The sequence below is a fragment of the Notamacropus eugenii genome, chromosome 7 (assembly GCF_028372415.1).
Source record: "Notamacropus eugenii isolate mMacEug1 chromosome 7, mMacEug1.pri_v2, whole genome shotgun sequence".
NCBI classification, from domain to species: Eukaryota; Metazoa; Chordata; class Mammalia; order Diprotodontia; family Macropodidae; genus Notamacropus; species Notamacropus eugenii.
This window is the reverse complement of record NC_092878.1, coordinates 138,970,406-138,985,154: the sequence shown is the minus strand read 5'-3', so window position 1 is coordinate 138,985,154 and position 14,749 is coordinate 138,970,406.

Below are 14,749 nucleotides of genomic sequence, written 5' to 3'. Positions count from 1 at the left end.
GTATTCCCGGAAGATTATAGGTGCTTAATAAATGCTTGCTGACTGACCATGCTTTTATGATTACTTAATTTCAACATGAAATTGACATGGCAACAATTATAACAATTACAGTCAATCCTTACCACCACTCAAGTATGCTTCTGCTTTATTGGAAGAAACAGGAATCATTTAAATGGAGTCTTGGCTGCTACAGATTCTTTTGCACATAGAAATGAGTTCCAGTCATAACATTGGATTCAATATGGAAAGAAAGGAAAATGCATTTAGCAGACAGTGCTCACTTTAACCCATTGTGCAAGAAATATAGTACTTACCATGTTTTCCTTTAACTGCTCTCAAGGTGAAGATAAATCTTTTCTCCAATATGGAGGCAGTATGGTATACCAGCAAGAATTCTATACAGAGTCAAGAAAGCCTTAGATTCATACCCTGCCTCTGACATTTACCAGCAGTGAGTTCTTGCTCACACAATCATTTAACGTTGCTGAGCCACAATTCTCTGTTTTGTATGATAGAACTAATAATGTCCATTGGACATATCTCTCAGGCTTCTCATGAGGATCAAATGTGTTACGGTATATTTTGCGAAGGGAAGCTAGGTGGTACAGTGGATTGAGTCTCAGATCTAAAGTCTGGAAGACTTATTTTCTGGAGTTCAAATCTGGTCTCAGTCACTTATTAGCTGTGGGAACCTGAGCAAGTCACAACTCCATTTGCTTCAGTTCCCTCATCTTTAAAATGAGCTGGAGAAGGACATGGCAAACTGCACCAGAATCTTTACCAAGATAATCCCAAATGGAGTCAGAGTCAGAGACAACTAAACAAAGTACTTTGCAAGTCTTAGACTGACATATGCAAGCCAATTATTATCACTATCTAGCCAGAAATCAGTGTTTTCTCCAACTCACTAAAATCTTGTTTTCCTTTCTACTCAGCTACCATGATGTTATTTTTTAGCTATTGATTACCCAAGGCTCTGTTGAACTGGTACTTTTCTCCCATTAGCTGTTGCCTCAATCATAGCCATGGCATTTGCACTTTGGCAAATCAGTGAAGTAATTCCAAACTTCCCTTCTCTGGCTACTTATTTATCTAACTAAGTGCCAAAGTTGATCTTAATGGGAAAATGTGGTCCAAGTTGTTGATCCTTGACTCACTTATCCTTGGACTTTACTGGTTCTTATCTTGGAAAGAATCGAAGTACTCTCCCCCTCCACCCCCCCCCCCCCCGCAAACATACACACTCATCCAAACATACACACTTACACACATTCCAAAAACAAAGAATTCAAGCAAATTCAAGCAAAGGAAGACGACTTGTCCTCCCTATTTCCACATCTGTCTTCCATGGGGCACCTTTACGTTTCTATTGCCTGTTTGCCTAACTTTTTTGTTTCCTGTTTTATGCCCTTTTTTGTGCCATCATTTTTGTTGGAAGGGGGGAAGAATAGAGAAAATAAGATGAACAAGAGGGTCAAATTCAAGAAACTTTTTTCTGAATCTTCATTATTAAAGTCTCTAGTGAGACATTCAAACATTTAGAGGTAGCAAAGGCCACTGTTGAAAAAGGGTGAGTTCTCAATGTGCTTTGAGTGTTACAATATGAACACAATGGTTGGGAATGCCTTTATGTACCATAGTGACAATTATGTAGAGAAAAATAAAAAACATAAAAATAAAAGCATTTAGAGAATATATATATATGTATGCTTGTGTGTATATCCATGTGTATATACATGCATGTATATATGTATGTATATACTGTGTGTATATAAACATGTATATATGTATGTATACATAATTTTCCATCATTCTCATTTGCAAACATTTTCTTTCTCCAGCCCAATAAGTCACCTCTTATAACAAAGATTTAGAAAGAAAGAAATACCAGCTTAAAAATCAATGGTGTCTGAAAGTATATCCCACACCCTTAGTTCTCCATCTCTGTGCAGGGAGGGGTGGAAGGAAAGGTCTGTTCTCTAAATCTTCTCTGGAGTCAAACTTAATCATTGTCATTTTTCAGAATTCATTGTATTCTTTCCATCCCCCATTTGTACTGCATAGGGTTTTGAATATCTCTATTTCACTCTGCATCCATTCATATGTCTTTCCAGTCTTCTCTGAATTAATCATATCAGGCCTAATAACAAGAAAGCTAGCACTGAAACTTGGAAGACCTGGGAAAAAATCATAATCCTAAAATAAACTTGCCACATGCCCCTGTGTAAATCACTTAACCTATCAGTTCTTTATGCGTTTTTTTAAAACTATAAATTGTAAAGAAGAGGCCAACCTTATTGGTAGGGGAAGTTTCCTCACTTGGCATTTCTTTATATTATGAAATAACATATCCTAGTCTCTCACATGTATCCTATTGTGTCATGCCATAAGCATATCCTATTCTTTTGATCTACCATAATGAATTTAACCCTTTTCTCATAAATGTTCTTAGCACAAGTGTTTTTGTTTTTTTGAGGTACTTGAGCCATCTATAGATTCCCCCGTTGCCCTTGGAAGAACCCTTTTAAATTCTAAGAAGGCAAGGAACATTGTTGTTAGCCAAACATTTAATTAATGCTTATTATAGGGAGCACGTTTAATTTTAGACAAGCCAAATCCGTGATCCAGTAGAGTTGTTTTTCTTACATGCTGGATATACTTAGTATATCAGAGCCCCTTGTTTGATTAATGAGTACAGTACATTTATGACCATTTCATAAGTCTTGGGATAATGCTACTGCATTATTATAGAAACTTATCATCGCATCCTTTGAAATATGCTCTGTGCTTTGGTTTTTGGATATATGTGTGGCCATGGGTATCATTTACTTGAAGCTGAGTTCAGGAAAAAATATCCTCTAATTGGAATCCTGTTATTCTCTGTTTCATGATGTAGTAAAAATATAGGTGAGTGCTCTGGGGAAAAAGTAAGAGAACACTGCAGGTGGCCCCTGCTTGTATACACCACATATTCAAGAACACATCTTAAAATGGATCACCAGTGAGCAAAATCCTGACTGCCCTTGAATTATTGCCTCTATTTGCTCAGATACCAATGAGAGCTGTCAAATGAGCAGATGAAGGTGGCCTAAGGTGAAGTACGGATCTTATTAGGCAGCACAAAAGAGGTGGAAGTTACATGTGCTAAGGGCAAGAGCTTATTTGTCTGGAAATCAGAAATGGCATCTCTGAAATGTCATTGCTACTCCTGAATTTCAACAAAATATGAGGCAATTATTTTGTTTTTTTTTAATGTTTTATTGATGGTAGGCATTGGGAAAACAAAGACAGCAGTGAAATTGTCCCAGTCTATATTCTTAATGAATTTAGAATCTGACTAAAGGAAGCAAGATGTGCATAGATAGATAGACATAAAATCGATATAAATTCAATGCCTTATTTTCCCCAAGAGAAACCCTTCCTTCCCTTTAACATTTTTCCAGTTACATGTAAAGATAGTTTTCAACCTTCATTTTTATAAGATTTTGAGTTCCAAATGTTTCTCCTTCCTTCTCCTCTCTCCTCCCTCAAGATGGCAAACAATCTAATATAGGTTATAGTGCGCAATCATGTTAAACATATTTTCATATTAGTCATATTGTGAAAGAAGAAACAGAACAGAAGGGAAAAATCATGAAAAAAAAGTGAAAATTGTATGCTTCAGTCTGCATTCAGAGTCCATAATTCTTTCTCTGGATGTGAATAGTATGAAGTACAGAGCATGAGTCTTTTGGAATGGGAGGACACCTCTCTTTAGGAGTTGATAGAGTATGCTAGGTACCAACATGATGTGGTATGGTTTGAAGGGTCTTCAGAAAGCACCCAGATTCACAATAGTCACTCTTCCAGGTATCAGAGTTTTTGAAATGTCATTGGTGGGTTATTCCCTTGGGCTCATTGCCTGTTCAATTGCTTTTCAGTGTAGATATCTCTAGGACAGGTCAATGGTGTGAAATAAGGAGGGAGATACTTAAACGTTCTGGCTGGGGATGGTACGTCTTGAGAAAGAGGTGATACGAATGAAGATCTAGAAACATGGAGAAGGAGCTCAAAGTTAAAAAAAAAAAGTCAGGGAATGTTGATATTTGTTAAGTTTGTATTTTCAGAAAGAGAAAATCAAAAATAAAATAAAGTCTGAGCTATAGATGACCTAAAAGGTCCCTTCCCTCTAAATCTAGTACCATCTTGAAAGTATTTTATTTCTTTTATGGTTGCAGGTAAAGATAATTTTCAACATTCATTTTTGAAAGACTTTGAGTTGAAAACTGTTTTTCTCTCCCTCCCTTTTCTCTCCCCTTCCTAAGATGGCAAGCAATCTGATATAGGTGATACAGGTGCAATCATGTACAATTTATTTTCACATTAGTCATGTTATGAAGAAGAAACAGAACAAAAGAAAAAAGTGAAAATTGTAAGCTTTGGTCTTCATTTAGACTCCATTGGTTCTTTCTCTGGATGTGGAAAGCATTTCCCATCATATACACACCATTTTGAAGCAATCCAAGACATTAACTATTTCTAAAATCAATACGTGTAAGTAAATTGTGATTAGATATTCTGATGCCTATAGTAGGATGGTGTTCCATAGTCTCCATCTTCCTACCTCCCAACCTCAGCCACCATCTCAGCCAATAAACTATGCTGCAGACCAGCTAGTCTAGCCTTTCATGCTCTCTTAGTCAGGAAACTTTTATTAAATATCAACTATGTGCCAAGCATTGTGCTAAATGCTGAGGATCAAAGAATGGTAAACAACAGGCTTTTCTTGCAAGAAACTCACAGTCTGATTGAGGTGACAATGTACAATTGAGAACAAACAAGCTGAAGAAAACAACTTTGTACAAACAAATTGAAGATAATCAACAGAGAGAGGGCCCTAGAATTAAAGTAGAATGGGAAGGGCTTTCTGTTGAAGGTGGAATTTTAGCTGGAACATGAAGAAAGACTAAGAAGCCAGGAGGTGGAGAGGAGGTCTTGGAATGGGAAATGGAATGTCTTGCTCTAGAGTCCCCAGTATCACTGGATAAATGGAGGAGAAAGGATATAAAATACAAAAATATTGGAAAGGGAAGGGTGGATAGCTTATAAAGGGCTCTGAATGACCAACAGAGGAAGGTCACTTGAGCAGCTGAGTGGAGGATGAAGCAGAGAGCGGAGAGACTTAGGGTAGGGAGATCAACCATCAGTCTATTGCAATAAAGCAGGCATGAGGTGATAAGGGCTTGAACCATGATGGCAGCACTATCAGACGTGAAGGGGACATATATAAGAGATGTTACAGGCATAATTTGGCAACAAATTAGACATGGGGGATGAGAGAGTATGAGAAATCAAGAATAACACTGAGGTTCTGAGCCTGGGTGACAGGGAATAGTATCTTAAACAGTGATAGGGAAGTTAGGAAGAAAGGAAGGTTTGGCAGGAGGAAAGATGAGTTAAACTTTGGAAATGTTGAGCTTAAGATGACTATGGGACATCAGTTTTGAGATTCAATAGGTAATTTGAGATGAAAGAGATAAACAGAGAGGTTAGGGCTTGATAAGTGCATTTGAAAATTGTAAGCATGGAGACAATAATTGAATCTATGGGAGTTGATGAGATATAATGCTAATCAGAGATATTAAAGATCTTCCCCACCCATTAATGGGCCTGCCCATTAAGGGGAGTTTGATTAGGGAGATTTGTAGGAAGACCTACACCTTTTGTTAAGGAGGCATGGGTTCTCAGGGGTTGTGATCCCCTCTGGCTCTGAAAAAATGCACAAATACTCTGAGGTGAGATTTTACTTTGGGGGCTTACTCATTGGAAGTGTTTGTTTGACCAGATGAGACTCTGGGCAGCTGCTAAGGAGGCCTCCAGTTCTCAAAATCCAGACATTGGTGCTTCTTTCTCTGGTGACTACGTATGTAAAGTTAGACAGTTATCTATTTGTTGATCTATGTTGTATGTATTGTTTATGGTCAGGCAGCTGGAAACCCTGTCTGTTGACCTTTATTTCTCTGTATTTTCTCTGATGACTTTTCCCCCTGAACTAAGTGAATAATATCTTTGCTTGATTAAAGTGATAGTTGACCCCTCAAAAGTTGCTTTTCCTTTTAGAAAAGTAGATCAAAGAACCTGTGGTAGCAGGTTAGAGTATTTGCTTTTACATGAGACTGTCACTCAAAGTTAGCTACGATGAAATTTTTCACTCATGGGTTATGTTCTTCACAGTCCAGATTGAAAACCAAATCAATTGTGACTGATTTGCATACTGAATGACGTATTTTGAGTGACTTTTAGAAAAAATGAAATTTTATTTCCCCCTTTGAAGTATTACTTCAAATTATCTTTCACTGGATAGAGGTAACCTTAGATTTTCAAAACCTATGCTACTGAAATGCAAGTACTATCAAGTTCTAACAAGGTAGAAAGTATATCCTAGATTTATTGCTGATGGATACTTCAGAAATTGACTACTTCAACTCCCTTGTTTTACAGATGGTGAAACATGCTTAGGGAAGACTTGTTTAAAGTCAAATAGTGGGAGGGCTGAAATTCCAATACTGGTTCTCTAGATCTAAATCAAGTATGTTACCCCCACCCCATCCACTTCACCTCCTTCCCCAACAACACACACACACTGCAACATGCTGTCTCTCCTTGAAAATAGATTTCAGAGCCTCAGTTAAGGTCCAGCTCTCTTCAATTAATGGAAATTCATAAACCAAAAAAGTTAGATATTAGATGATGAAGATTTATTTATTTTTGCTGTGTTGACTTATGAAACTACGTATTGAGGTGGCAAATGGTTTGCATCATCTTGGCAAAGAAGTATCTAAACTAATGAAACCAAGGATCTTCAGAAATATAAAAGAAGTGAAAGTTCTTTAAAAAAACATTTTCAAATGAAATTATATGGCAATCTAAAATAATCAATTTTTCAAAGCTAACTTATTTGACACCCACTGAATTATATTCTGAAAGATTTAGAAGCAACAGGGATCCAACGAATTCACAGAATGAGGATTAAAAAAAAGAAGAAAAAAGCCTCCCACCTTACAGCTGCCAATGGTACTGCTTGCCAAAAGGCATAATCCTACAAAACTGGAAATCCCTCACCCAGATGCACTGAACACATAGGCCTTGGCAGGCTTGCTGAATGAGCTGGCCTCAGAAGGGCAGAATTTCTAATGAGATGAATGTATTTTGAGAGCATGTGGTCAGCATTCTTGGAAATTTGTGATTACAACATCCAGGGCTGGTGCCACATCTTATTACTCTTTCCAGAACCTGCAAATGAACAATGGGCCCTAATAAGGATGAGAAACTAGGGACCTTCTTCAAGGTACCTTGCTACATCTTTCCCTTAGATGTGATTTAGGGCATCTAGGTGGTACAGTGGATAAGAGCACCAGTGCAGGAGTCAGGAGGACCTGAGTTCAAATCTCACCTCAGACACTTGACACTCACTAGTTGTGTGACCTTAAGCAAGTTACCTAACCCCAATTGCCTCATCCTGGGTCACCTTCAGTCATCCTGATGAATACCTGGTCACTGGATTCAGATGGCTCTGGAGGAGAAGTGAGGCTGGTGACCTGCACAGCCCTCCCTCCCTCAAAACAAAATCAAGTGTGTCATGTCATTATTTCTCCTATGGCATGGCATGGTCTTCTTCTGCAATGAAGGATGAACACACATACCCTGACTGTGTGGAACAGGCCAACCTATGCCAGGAGCACAGAGATTGCAGCAGCAAGAAAACACTGCTGGTCATTTCCATTCTAACCAATCAACCCACATTGTTCAGGCAGAGATGTCAGATTGAACACCTGGGCTATCTCCTGAAGGTCAGGAAAAAAAAAAACAAACCTCAGTTGACGGCCAAATTGGTAGGGAAAGGTATCCCAGAGACACAAACTCTCAACATAAAATTCCCTTCCCTGGCAGTTTATTCCTCATATTTATTATGAGTTAGGTTTACAGCATTGTGATTGCACTTATATTTCCTGTACCCTGAGAGGATGTCGTTTCTCAAGTCCATCCACTTTGTGGCTAGTAAAACAAATATAGTGCTGTTGCTGACTACCTTCCCTGTTTCCCCTTCCTGGATCTTTCTGCATTATACTTATCTCTGGGTCTTATTTCCTTGCTAGACTATAAATTCCTAGAAGGTAGACTGTCTGTCTTAGCCCTTAACCCAATAATTTGCACAAGGTAGGAGCTTTATTAGTGTCTATTGGACTGAATGTAACCATGTTTTTATATTAACCTGATCACCTTTAAAGCTGATACTGTCTTCCCTCTGTTGATTATCTCTGAATTGCCCTGAATTTATCTTGTTTGTACATAGTTGTTTGCACGATCTCTACCTCATTAGACTGTGACCATCTTTTGCATGTCTCTGTATCCCCAGAACTTTACCCAGTGCCTGGAATATAGTGTTGCTTAATAAATGCTTGTTGACTTGATGTAGCAATAATCAATGAATCATCATATCTATTTGCACATAAAGTCACCCCCTGGTTTTCTTTCTCTTTCCTTTTTCTTATTTGTGTAGCTAGGTCACCTTTTAAGATGTCTTAGTTTTGTTGGCTCAGTCTTCCACTTGGAAACCTAGGCAAAAAACATCTTTCCAATGGACAGCTATTGATTTCATCCCAGTTTCTCCATTTGCAAGCATGCAGTTACGCTTTTCCAAGAGAATATTTTATTTAGGAAAACAAAAAGAAGAAATCATTATCAGATCTTATGCTAAATAGTCTAAACTGCATATACCATGAATATTTCTTCTATAAAGGAAATTGAAGGTGCTACACATGGTTATTATTTGTCCCTTGTTCTTGAAGAAGACGATGGCACCTGGAAGGTGATGCCATGACATGCACGTGAATTGGATTTAAATGAGGGAAGGCTATGCAAAGTAACCAGCCTCCCTCTCTCCTTTACAGCCATCTGGATCCAGTGGCAAGATATAGATTAGGATGATTGGAGATGGCCCCAGATGCAATGGGAGACTGACTTTTTTAAGTTAAGCTCTTTCCCAGGTTTCAGTTTGTCTGAGGCAACACCCATTCAGTGATTAAAGGCTAGGAAAGAAGTCTGTTTCTTGACTAACCCATGTTAGACCTGTCCTTTCTCTAAAGCTCTCTCTCTGCTCTTACTTAGACTGGTTTATAAACTTTATAGATCAATATGAATGTAGGCTGTGTAAGCTCTCTCTAGCCCCATTCCTTGTACCATCACTCTTCTTAAATTTTTTCTATTTATTTTATGGAATAAAAAAAGGATTTCTATAACAATTTAAAAAAAAGATTTCACATGAAAGTGAAAATCTATTTTGTACAACTTGCTATTCCTTTTCAAATATATGTTATCATGTAAATTACTTTGTTTTATTTTTCTCTCCCCCTTGCCTTAGAGATGACTATCATTAGACATAAATATGCATATAGCTGTAAAATAATTCCATACATGCTTTTATTTATCATTTCTTTCTCTGAATTCAGATAGCTTCTTCATATGTTCTTTGTGGTTAATTTGGATATTTATAATAGTCAAAATGATTTAGTTGCTCAAAGTTGTTCTCAAAACAGTAATGTTACTGTAAATAATGTTTTTTTGGTTCTGCCCACTTTGCTTTTAATTATTTCATGCAAGTCTATCCATGCTTTTCTAAGATCATGAATTTTTCATTAAATTGATAAAAAGCAGAATTACTTTCAAGGTTCTTCCCAATTCTGAGATTCTAGAAGTCCAAGCTCAATGTTTTCACTCTATCATATTGCCTCTGGCTCCTCACTTTCACATGATCGTGGCATGTTGATTCTTTCTTGTGGTTCTATTAATGTTGTTCTCTCCGCTTGGAATATCCTCTCCTCTCCCCTCTGCCTATTCAAGTCAGAGCCATCCGACGTGACGCAGTTGAAAAGCGACCTGCTTGAGAAATTCTCCAAATACTCCTGTCCTGATTTTTGTCAACTTCTCCTTTTCCTGAATATCTATGGAATTCGTAACATATAGGGTATCCCAAAAGCCTTAATGCAGATTTAAGATATGGGGAGCTTAAAACTGTACTAAGACTTATGAAACACTGCACATTACACATTTTAGAATGCCAGTATGTCCCAATGAATTAGTGAGTTGACCTCTGGATCAGGAAAACCTGTATTCAAACCTTGTTTCTGACAACCCTTCCTGTGTGACCCTGGGCTTTAAGAAACTCTCCATAGACTAGAAATTGTAAAGCAGGTGATGACCTCCATTTTCGGAGGTAATTTCCTCTTCTGAGAGTTCCCTATACCAATGATATTACAAGTTCAGTCCCTATGCTTATCCCATGTGATTTAGCACTCAATTCAATTCAGTTCCCAAGTGCTAGCACGCACAAGGGATTATGCTAAATGCTTGGAACGCAAAGACAAAAAGGATGCAGTCTCTGTTTATATGAAACTTACATTCTCTTAGGATAGGAACACTTTCTACAGTCTAGTGGAACCTGTGGACCATTTCTCAGAACAGTAGTTTTTTTCATACAGAAATAACATGACAAGGAAGCCAATTATACTAAAATATGGTTATTAAACTATTAAAAGACAAGAACAAGTTTAGGGGACTTCAGGCTTATAAAGCATGTATGGGGGATACATGTATACTTAATTTATACACACAGTTATTTGTACATACATATATACATATATAGTACATAAAATATAAATGGCGTATGTTGCATACTAATATATATATCAATATATAATTAAGTCTATTTAATGTGCATATGAAGTCAAGCACTTAAAAAGAGTAAAGCAATTTTAAGAGAGTATTAATAGCTGTGGGTGTTCAGGAAAGGCCCGTGTAGGAGACAGCATCTGAGCATGGATTTGAAGGAAGTGAGGGATTCTGTGTGGTGAGGTGAGAAGGGAGCTCGTTCCAGGCTTGGGGAACCATCTGTGCAAAGGTATGGAGGGAGGTGATGGAATGTTGTCTACAAAGAATATAATTTAACTGGAGCAGAGAATGAGGTGAAAGAAAGGAGAGTAGGAAGACAGATGTGGCCTTGATTGTACAGAGTTTTACATTCCAGACTGAGAATTTTGCATTTTATCCTAGAAACAACTGGGAGACATTGAAGATTTCTGAGTGGTCAGAAATGTGTTTTAGGATAATCAGGTATGGTCTCTGTGTGAAAGATATGTTTGTTGGAAAGGGGGTATGGTAAAGAAGGGAGACTCATTCTATTCTGTCTTGTATTCTTCCCATTTTTTCCTTAGGTGTTAATCTCCTTTCCTTAGCTAGGATCATAAACCAAGGGAAAAAGTCAACTCTTACACTTCTATCTACCTTGAAGCCACTTACACTGTGCCAAACACATGACAGGTACTCAAAAAGTACCTGTTTGACTAAAATTTGGAAGAAAGATGAAAATGGTACCAGAAATGTATAGAATTGAACTTAGAATAAATTTCAAAGTAGGAGTCCGGATGAGAAACCGTTGGGCTTTGCACCTGGCCCAGAGACTCCAATTTGTCTGAGGAAGTCTGGCATCACTATGAGTGACAAATGTTGAGCTCATAGGGAAAAATTTGCAATTCTCATCCATATGCTGACTTGTCTGTATGTAAACCCTTCTGGGATGAGAAAGTAATCAAGACCAAATTAATCAAGGAGATTAACCCAGTGGTGCATTCTCATGGAAAGAGCTTATTCCTCAGAGATTACATTTTTTTCCTCTGAAAATTAAAGAATGGGGAGACCATTTTTGTTGTTGGCAGGAAATTAGACTGCAAAATGGTTAATCCTCCTCAAATAAAAATCAGCTAAAGAATTTGTAAGTGAAGCCCGAAACTCACACAGCAAAACCAAAGTGACTCAGTCAATTTAGAAAAGATCACATTTTAATTAAATGGGAAAACAAAGGGAAAAAAAAATACAGAGAAGATTGGTCTGATCTTCTGGAAATGCATTTGATCATTGTAAATGCACTGACTAAAATAACTGGTTGCTCTCACCCCCATTCTATGATAAAGCATAACATAACTTGAAACAGTGTTTCATGGGCATTTGACTGTCATTTTTCACAATTTCCCTTTGGCCTTTTCCCTTTCCTTTACAAGGCATTGTTCTTTTGAATAAATGGTGCCCAATTAGGTGATCAATTTTGTAGCAAAGGATATCTGAGAAAGAGCTTTAACAATTTTATTAATCTCTTTAGAAAGTAATACTTTAACTTATTGTGGGGTTGTGTCTTGGGAAGGTAGTTTTTCAAATAAAAAAGTGTTCGTACTGAAAAGAACAGATTGGGACCATCTTGCCTCCAAAGAACAGACTTGGGGATGGGCTAAGAGTTTATGTTATGGCTTAGGGCCAATTGTTTCACAAGCTGTGGACTTAAGGAAACAAGATGATCTGGAATATTGTTTTCCTCCCTCAAAATCTGAAGAAAAAAAAAAAGCATTTTCATGATGTCTGCATTTCAGTTAGGCCTGGCTCTGTTAATGCACTGTATATGTGGAATCAGTGAACTTAATATCAAGTGCCCTTTAAAAGTCTAAAAAGAAAGAAAAAGTAGTCATGAATCTGATATGTATTGGTTGCATGACTTTAGGCAAGTCACTCTACCAGTCTCTAGGTCTCAGTTTCTTCATCTGCAAAATCAGAGGGTTGGACTGCATTATCTCTAAGTTCCCTTCTAGTATTCAGTATCTTTTATCTTACATTTTGGCAGTTGGTAGATAACTTACCCAATGAATGGTTTTAATCGGATTTGGAAAGTATGCCAAAGTGATCAGCTGGAAAGTGGAAGGTTATTAAGTTTTATCAGGCACAATATCTCTCCCTTCCCTCCTCATTATTCCTTTCACAAAAGAAAAAAAATCTGCCTGAAGAAATATTTCTTTTTATATTAATATAGTCAAATTGTGTATGTATTTAGACTTACTATACTAAATCTTAATTATTTAGTTGCTTGCACCGAGCTAAATCTGAAACTACTTAGCTAATTTTGCTTGTTTTCTTCATTAGAGAAATAAGAAGAGGAAGGAAAAGATATTTTGAAACTAATGTTTAACTTCAGAATGCAATGGTGTCTAGAATTGATAGCTGGATATCTCTTATTATTAGGCTTACAAACACACATCTATCATTGAAAAAAAAAAAAAGCCTGTGGTCTCAAAAGACTTTACATGAGAACATAATCTAAGGATTTGAAAATGTCACATACCTTGAAAAGGACATCTTAACTCTAAGCTACCTTTATTCTTCCTCTTATCTGGGAAATGTGTTTTTGAATACACAAAGAAGTGTTGATGGGGAAATTATACAAACTTTAGAGAAATCTTTTTTTCTCCCTTAAACTCATTTCTGATTCTCAAATCAAATGTAAATTGTGGACGTTTGAGACTTGAAATTACAGCCACAACATATTTTCAAGAACCATTCTGAATAACACGCCATTAGTTGGCCCCTTAGTGATGATTTTTCTAGGGAAAGATTTACAGAACATCTAAGGAATAGTATGAAAGATGGTCTACCTACCTGAGAAAAAACAGGGCAGGAAGCTGCTCTCCTGGGTGGTTTTACCCGAAGCACTTCTATGTCATTTTGCATTTGATTAACTTTTATCAAACAGAAGAAAAGTCCCTTTCATAAATATATGAATTAGGTAAATGAATCTTTCTTCTTTTTCTGGTATAATTCACTGTGAGATAACCATTTAAAAAGCCTCAGAGGAATAATCAATTAATACAAAATAATTTTTGCATGATATTTCTCCAAGAATTTACACTGTAAAACCAAGTCATTACCCAGCATTCTGATGTTTCAGAGAATTGGGGTGAAATTTTCAAAAATTCTAAAGGATAAGTATGAATAAGAAAAGGGAAAATGAACACTCTTCTCCATCTTTCTGCCCAACCTCTTCCCAAACAGAGGATGACATAGGAGCAAATCAAGTCAAAACGGGATTTAAAGAAGGAAAATACCTTATTAAAAACAATCTAACCCCCCAACCCTCTTTTTACAGATAAGGGAACAGGCACAGAAAGGACAAAGGATTTGCCTAAGGTCATACCAGCTACTAAGTTATAATTCAACTCTAATTAACTTAATATCCATTTATTAATGCCTACTATATTCAAGATAGTGCTGTTGAGACCAAAAAAAAAATTGTTCCTGCCCTCAAGAAGCTTATATTCTACACTTTAGTGAACAGACATATTCACAATGGTCATCATTATTGATTTCAAAACTAATGTTTTTTACACACGCCATTTTAGTTATATTATCTGAATCCCCAAGTGTGCAAGTCACTTGCTGCTTACATTTTCTCCAACCCAAGATTTTTGAAGAAAAATAAGATTGACATTTTTAGTTCAAAATGAGAAAACTTTGGTAAATTGTGCTGTTATATCTTGATATCATGAATTGATTTTTGATTCCTTCAAGTAGGGTGCTTTGTATGAATTTCTGCTGAATGTGAAAAATGTTCCTTCTTGCAGAAATGCAGCTATAAATTGGGTTATTTTGGAATCTGTTTCTTTTTTAACAACTCTTTCTATCTTTTGCTTATGTAATAAGTAGGCCTTCCAAACATATCAAAGTACTTTCTTTGGTCAAATAAAGTCAAGAAGAGAAAAAACAGAGAGACAGTTTCCCCAATTTTATAATACAGATTTCATTTTATGTTTAATCAGTAGTAGTAATATTTGCACATTTATGTACAGACAAATAGACAGCACAGAGAAAGGGACAGGAAGTTGGCATTAGAGTTGGG